Raw genomic sequence first — 7,433 nt, forward strand, 5'->3', positions numbered from 1 at the left:
CCACCCCTGCCCCCGTTACCACCCTCTTCTCCTGCCATATTGTAAGTTCTATAATTAATATTTTGAGATAGTTCCCCAGTTAAAACAGTGTTTAGAGAACTGAGAAGTGCGATGTAAAACGTTTGGTTCTAATCGGAAATTGTTTTGTGATCATCTTTGTGCCGTGCACGTGTTGGTGTGTGTTAAAAACATTGTATGGTATCTGATTCTGGACTTGATCTGCCGCCTGAAGGCGTGTGCGGAGTATAAAGTCATTGGCTGAAGTACAACAAGAGGTCAAAGCTAAGAGATGATTATTTCTTGTTTATTTTTTTATGTTGTTTTCTGGTGTTGTTGTCTCTCTTATTCGTGTTTATCAAATCAGGTTCTATAAATCTCTGTGTCTTCAAACAATGTCAGGAAACTCAGACGTACATTTAGAAGTTTATATTCAGATTGGTCTTCCTTCTATAAAACCTTTTCGCACATTACCAGAGACAAACAAACAAACGAACAAACATACACACACACATACACACATGCGCGCATTTGCACATACACGCACATTATAGATACACACATACACACACATACATACACACATACAGACGCACAAACACCTAAAGGTATAAAACGGAAAGTATCTGTGTATGTGTGTGTGTGTGTGCCGGGAAGTAAATATCGATTTTTGGTTATTAGATATAGTCAGTGTGTGTCTTGTCGAGTCGAGTTCTTTAAAGGGGGGGGGGTGGTGGTAGAGGTGTGTGTGTTTTTTTTCTATTTCAGCGACCCGTCAAAACCGAAACCGGGCTAACCTAAATCTAGGACATTTCGGGGGTCCAGCAAATTTCAGTTCAAGGTGGCTCTACAATCATGGTTGGATGGATGGATGGATGGATACTGGATGAATACATTGAAAACCTGTCTGTGAGTTTACAGATTATTTTCTTTTTGGACGAGTATGCAGGGTTACCTATTTCCTTTTATTATTCTCCGGTATTTGCAGATTTTGGACCTGTTCTTTCGACCTACCTGTAAAGGTTTCAAAACCACGGAATTTGGGATGGGAACCGAAATTAATAGGAAAAAAAAGGTCCATTCTGCAAGTGCTTCTAAACTTCAGGGTCAAAAAAAAAAAGAAATGTGTACATCCCAGAAGGTCCATACTTGCAGCCTCGTTATAAATTTATCAACTCCAACCCTTTAAAAAAAATACTCACCCCCCCCCCCCTTGATAATTCGGGATTACGTACCTGTAGACTCAAGTAATGTCAAGCAAGTGTCGATGACACGGGGTTTAGATGGGAGCTCACTGGGGTGTGCCCATGAGCAAGACACGATAGCCCTAGCTCAAAATACAGGGCGCTGCACTGTGGCGACCGGCAATGGCAGTTGCAAATTGGTCTTTACTAGTGTAATATTGTGTATTTATTATTTATGTATGTGTTCGTGTATGTATTTATGTATGTATGTATTCATAATTATGTATTTATGAATGTATGTATCCATGTTTGCCATTGTAAGCATTTTTGCCGTTCTGGGATCAATAAAAGTGTATTTTAGCATTATAATAATAATAATAATAATAATAATAATAATAATAATAATAATAATAATAATAATTATTATTATTATTATTATTATTATTATCATTATTATTATTATTATTGTTATTATTATTATTATTATTTTTTATTATTATTATTATTATTATTATTATTATTATTATTATTATTATTATTATTATTGCCACTGTAGCTTCTTGGATGAGTTGGGATATTAACGATAACTCTCGGCAATAGATCGTATAAAAAAACTTGCCAGGTTGCCCATTGTCCCTCCATTGTGGGTCTGTTGGCAATACTGTACATCATCACGTACAAATGGACCAAAATCTGGCTTGTCACGATAGCGAATCTTCCTCTTTTTCATTCCCTCATTCTTTACGATTTTCTTCAGATCTTTGCTGTGGCTGAAAAACCTGTGCAATAATCAACAATATTGAATTGTCAATTTAGAAATAAAATCGTTATCAGAAAGAAGCTTTTGTCAAATCCGTGTAGATTTAGAGAAATTGTCACAGTGGGTGAGAGTTCTAGGATAAAGCGGGGATGGAAGAAATTGATGCTAAAATGAGTGGAAGCGGTTATCTGAGGTTGTGACATTTGAAATTCCAGCGGGTAAATGGAGGAAAATTAGGAATCACGCTTGGTGATTGTACTGTCAAGTTTGATGTTCCCGAATTTGCCTACTGTCAATAATGCGATGACAAACTGAATTAAGTTTATAACGGCAATGGAAAAATGCTATTTTCAGTCCGCGAAAAGTACTAAATTTCCATTTTCTCAGAGGTATGCCCCAGCCCCCGACCTGAACCCCCTACAGGAACCCATTTCCCGGACCTTGCTGGGGGTCTATGCTGGAGTAGAAAAACCCCCAAATCTTTTGTAAAAGCACTAGATCTGGTAGACGCGACACCGGGGGACAAGATCTAGGGAACGTAATTCTATGACTAAAACTCTTTGCAGCATAGTGTACTTAGGCCTACGTTGGATGCCTTACGTGTGGGATCTATATTATTATAGTTACTCCAAGTGTGGGATAATACTCCACGACAGCTTGTCATCATATGAAAAGCACGCGCAATTAAAACCGATTTGTGATTCAGCATTTAGATCTAGTCTGACCTGACCTGACATGACCATCAATGATTTAATTATAGAGGCACCAGCCATCTATGTCCTGTTTTAGCCTCTGTTTCCTCTCTGCGGCTTAATATTCTTTTTTTTCCTCAAATTTATTGGTTTCGCTTTCATCAGCATTTAGTCATGACTTAGATTTTCAGCGTCAACACGTCGTCTCCCACTCTCTTTGACCCATACTTTCCAACTCAGACACTCATGGGGGCTCTCGTGGTCTAGAGGTTATGGCAATTGCCTCTTATTCAACAGGTCTCGGGTTCGAATCCGGAAAGCAACGAAAAACTTTATTCTTTAAAATGTTCTTCTTTCACCCCTTTTCCTGCATGCTCTCTAACCATGTTCTGCTGTCTGCTGTCGTCTCCATTTTCTGCCCTCACCCCCTCCCCTTTGCCCCCTCCTCTGGGCTCGTGACTCTTTCTGCTGCCTTTCTATTGCTACTCCTCGGCTCCTACTTACAGATGTCTTTCATCCACACCCCTGGTCTTATGGTAGGTAAGATCTAACACCTAGCCTTCTCGGATAAGGGTAAAAATCTCTGAGGTCCCTTGTGCAAGTTGTGCACGTTCAAGATCCCTTGGCGGTCCTAAAATCGATAAGAGTAGGCTTCGGCCGCCACCCGGGCAAAATTAGAAATTTCCTACCAACTGAAAATGTTTAATGTGTCCCGCGCGCTCATTACCACCCCCGTCCCCAACACCCCACGCCACCTCACATTCCATCCCACCCCCACGACTAACCAAGTGTGCTGCCCACATAAAAATGCACGTGAATCAAACATGTTCGTTCATTTATTATTCTTATCTGGAAGAAAGCGAGGCTGTTGGGTCGGGGATGGAAGGGAGGCTGATTCTGTTCGCTGATGAAGCTAAATGCAGCTCAACAGTGGGCTTCGTGTAGCCTGTTATTCAAACTCGACTAGTTTTTGGATGTGTTCTCAGTTTCATTTTAATGAAGATAATAAATGTGATCAGGGAACTGTTTAGAAGATATCCTTACAATAATTAATCATTCAGATAAAGATAACGATAGCAACATTATGTATGGGTAAACGTGTGTGCGCGAAAGAAGGAGCAAACCACACCAGAGCACCCGCCAACCATCCACGGTCAGTGTTTGATCTCCGGACGCTAATTACGGGGGAACAGAGAATTGCGCAGGTTTTATCATGTTATGCAATGGCTTATTCAATAAGGCGCCCTTCCTTAGTGCGGTAAGTTGCGCCGGTTTTTAAGTGTGGTATCGATTATGTGGTCTGTAGTCGAATCAGGATCCGGACCTCAACCATATTTAGCTGATTGAGAGTTCACTAGTAAGTAAGTAAGTAAGTTTATTCATTAGCCCACATCACATCTCACAAAACATTCATTTGATAAATACTGTTTCCAATGAATATTTAAAGGTTGTGCACATATCTCTTATCATGAGTCAAACATTGCATATATCTGTCACTGGGCTGAGTCAGGCTGGAAGGAATTAACAATTTCCTTTGATGGACAAAGTGTGAACAATAGAATATAAAGTGAAATTAATCTTCAATTTCATGAGAGTTATACCTCTCACATAAGGGCGAATTAGTTAATTTCCACCGATAGAGATTGTTATTTAATGGGAGGCTATGGGTTTTTAACAAAGCTATGACTCTTCTGTTCCAATACTGGGGGAGGTTGGTGATATATTCAGCTGTTTCTTGAAACGGAATTGTAAGAGAGAAAACATTATACTTGCGACAGACTTCTTCCTCTATGTTCTGCACAGAATGATCAACAAGTCTACTTTTTACTTCACTGAGAAAGAGTCTAGTGCTTCCAACATTTTGAGAAAACCAGGCATATCCAAAACCCAGGGAAAACAATAGGTTTTTAACTTCCGTAGCCCAGTTGACTCTGCCCAGTTCACAGGAACGATATAATTGCATGTAACATTTTTTTGAATATCTGTCATTTTCTTAGTGTATAAGTCTGCACCAGAATTTAATGACACAATACATGTCATCAGAACCTAAATCGGTTCTTCCCACTTCTCTTAGAATCAAACATTTGGGTGTAGTATTGCCAAGACCCCAAAAGGCTTTCCAGAACTTTACCTGAACATTATCAATCACGTCCCAATTTTTGGTACCTCAAATTTCAGAGCCATAAAGCAGCATTGGTTTTATCTTTATGTCAAAAATGTTTTTTGCTGTTTCGAAATGTAATTCTTGGTCAGAACCGAAAAGCCTTTTTGTTCGAGAAACAATCCGTTGAGCTTTACAAGCTCGATCTTCCAGCGTTCGTCTCCAGCATAGACGCGATGAAAATGAAATGCCCATGTAACTATAAAAGGTTACTGTCTCTAAGATCCTATCTTCCCAATACCATCTGTCAGATCTTTTGAGATAGCCTCCATTTCTAAAAACAACAATCTTACTTTTCTCTGCATTCGCTTTTAAACCCCACATCGGGCAGAAATCATGTAACACTTTGATTTTCTTTTGTAAACCTCTGACATTGTCGTCAAAAAGACTAAGGTCATCAGCGTACATTAAACATAAAATACCATCATTATCATTGGACAATACCTGTATATCATGGGTATTTGAATCTGAAAGGTGTTTTTCAAATTGATATATAAGCAAAGAAAATAATTAAGGGCTTAGTATGCAGCCTTGTTTGACACCTGATGTACATTGGAAGTGTTCAGTAATATAAGATTTCATGGATCCTTGTTCATCTGAACAGAATTTAACACACTAAAGAACATTTCGATACATATTTTTCAAAAATGGTATACATTGGACCAAAACAGCCAAGACTTCTCTATACTGTCCAAAGCTTTTCTCTGTCAACCCTGTCAAATGCTTTAAAAAAGTCGACAAAACATACATAGAACCGTCCGCCTGGCTTGGAGACATATTTTTTGGACTAAAGACTGGAGTGAAAATATATGATCTATTGTAGAGTAATTTCGTCTAAAACCGGCCTGAGATTCAGGGATGAGGTTACCTTCATCACACCATTGTTGCAGTCTCCTATTCAATATGAATGAGAATAATTTACCATGAACATTTCGTAAACTAATGCCCCTATAGTTATTTACGTCATTTGTGTTTCCTTTTTGTGCCAACTAAATATCATAGACTTGGTTCATTCCTCTGGATAGTTGCCGGTGAAGAAAACGAAATTGAAAAGAGATAGGAGAAATTCAGCCAGGTCCTGCCAACCGAATTTGTAAAATTCCAGCGACAGGCCGTCAGGTCTACAAGCATTGCCAGATTTTAAATTATCTATAGCCAATACAATTTCGTCTCTTGAAATTGGTGAATTTAACAAATCGCCTGGCAGATGCGTTCAAGCTGGTTGACTCGTCATTTCCATTGGCGTTACCAACAGACCCCGAGAGGGGGTTTACCAATTTCTCAAAATAGACATACCATTCTCTGGGTTTGGTAGTATTCTTTGATACCGGGTTTTTACATAAAAGGGTATTGACCTGTTTCCAAAAATCTTTCGAATTGCGCTTCAAACTATTTTGAATAAGAATTTGAGTTTGTAATTGTGTATACTGTTGTTGTTTTTTTATTTACAAAAGGTTTTTAAATTTCTTATTCAAAGCGAGATAGTTATCTAATGTTTCATTTGAGCTCGAAACTTGAATTTCATTTAATGCTTTGTACTTGTGTCTTTTTGCATAGTAGCATTCTTTATCAAAGCATGGTGGTTGGGAGGTACACTTTTTCAACATTTTAACACCTGTAGGTTGCATACTGTCGGCTGCGCTTTTAACACAATCATTCAACATCACAACAGCATCGTTTGTTTTACCTACATGGATAAGATCAGAAAATTCATTTCGAACACATAACAGGTTATCATCTAATGCCTGTACATAGTCTTCGACGTATGCGTTGTTCCAAAATCATTTCTGGATATCATATAAAGGACACAAAACGTCTTGTTCTACGTGTTCACATTCGAAACTAGGTGCTGTAAGCGTTAGACTGAGAGGGAAATGGTCAGACTCTGATCTAGGGATTATTTTAAAGGCTTTAATTACCTCCTGAAACCCATCCGTGCTTACAATGATGTAATTAACAACTGACCTGCCTTTGTTTGCAATGCAGGTGATGTTCCCTTCCTCGTCTCCATTTGTTCTGCCATTCAGTGTTTGAAGTTTTGATAATTTTACAAAATCTATACGTTGAAACCCGGTCAAGACCTCTCTACCAGGTTGGGTGTCGGAGGGGGTACATTGTTTAGCGGAAAATTATAGTCCGGTGAGCTTGTCTCAGAAGAACCAGAAAATAAGTAAATATATTAGGGACCTTGTACAAACGTGTATGCCCGAAACAATTTAGCAAAATGAAACTTAAACGGAGATTTTCATGGTAGAGAAAGGACAAAAAATATGTATACAACGAAATGAAATAACAGTCTTGATTCTTGAAGAGATCTACTGCTAAATATACTTATATATAGCATTTCAAGTCGGTACCACGTCGAATACCTGCGCAACCTAAGAAATGCTCGATACCCAAAATACTTGAGCAATTTTTCAACAGGTTTTGGAAAACTCCTTAGAACTTTTTGGACAATAGAATTAAAATAAAAACCCTCGCAATTTTCCGCTGCCCATACTTACACTTATTTCCCTTCATAACCCGTAAGGGCCATAGCAACAGACATCGACCGAAGAACACAAGTACTAAGTATTGGGGATGAGGTGTTTCCGCAAACTCCTCGGTATCCGTACAGAGATCATATTGTTTAACCCCCC

This window comes from Aplysia californica, unplaced genomic scaffold, assembly GCF_000002075.1.
Source record: "Aplysia californica isolate F4 #8 unplaced genomic scaffold, AplCal3.0 scaffold00560, whole genome shotgun sequence".
Lineage (NCBI taxonomy): Eukaryota > Metazoa > Mollusca > Gastropoda > Aplysiida > Aplysiidae > Aplysia > Aplysia californica.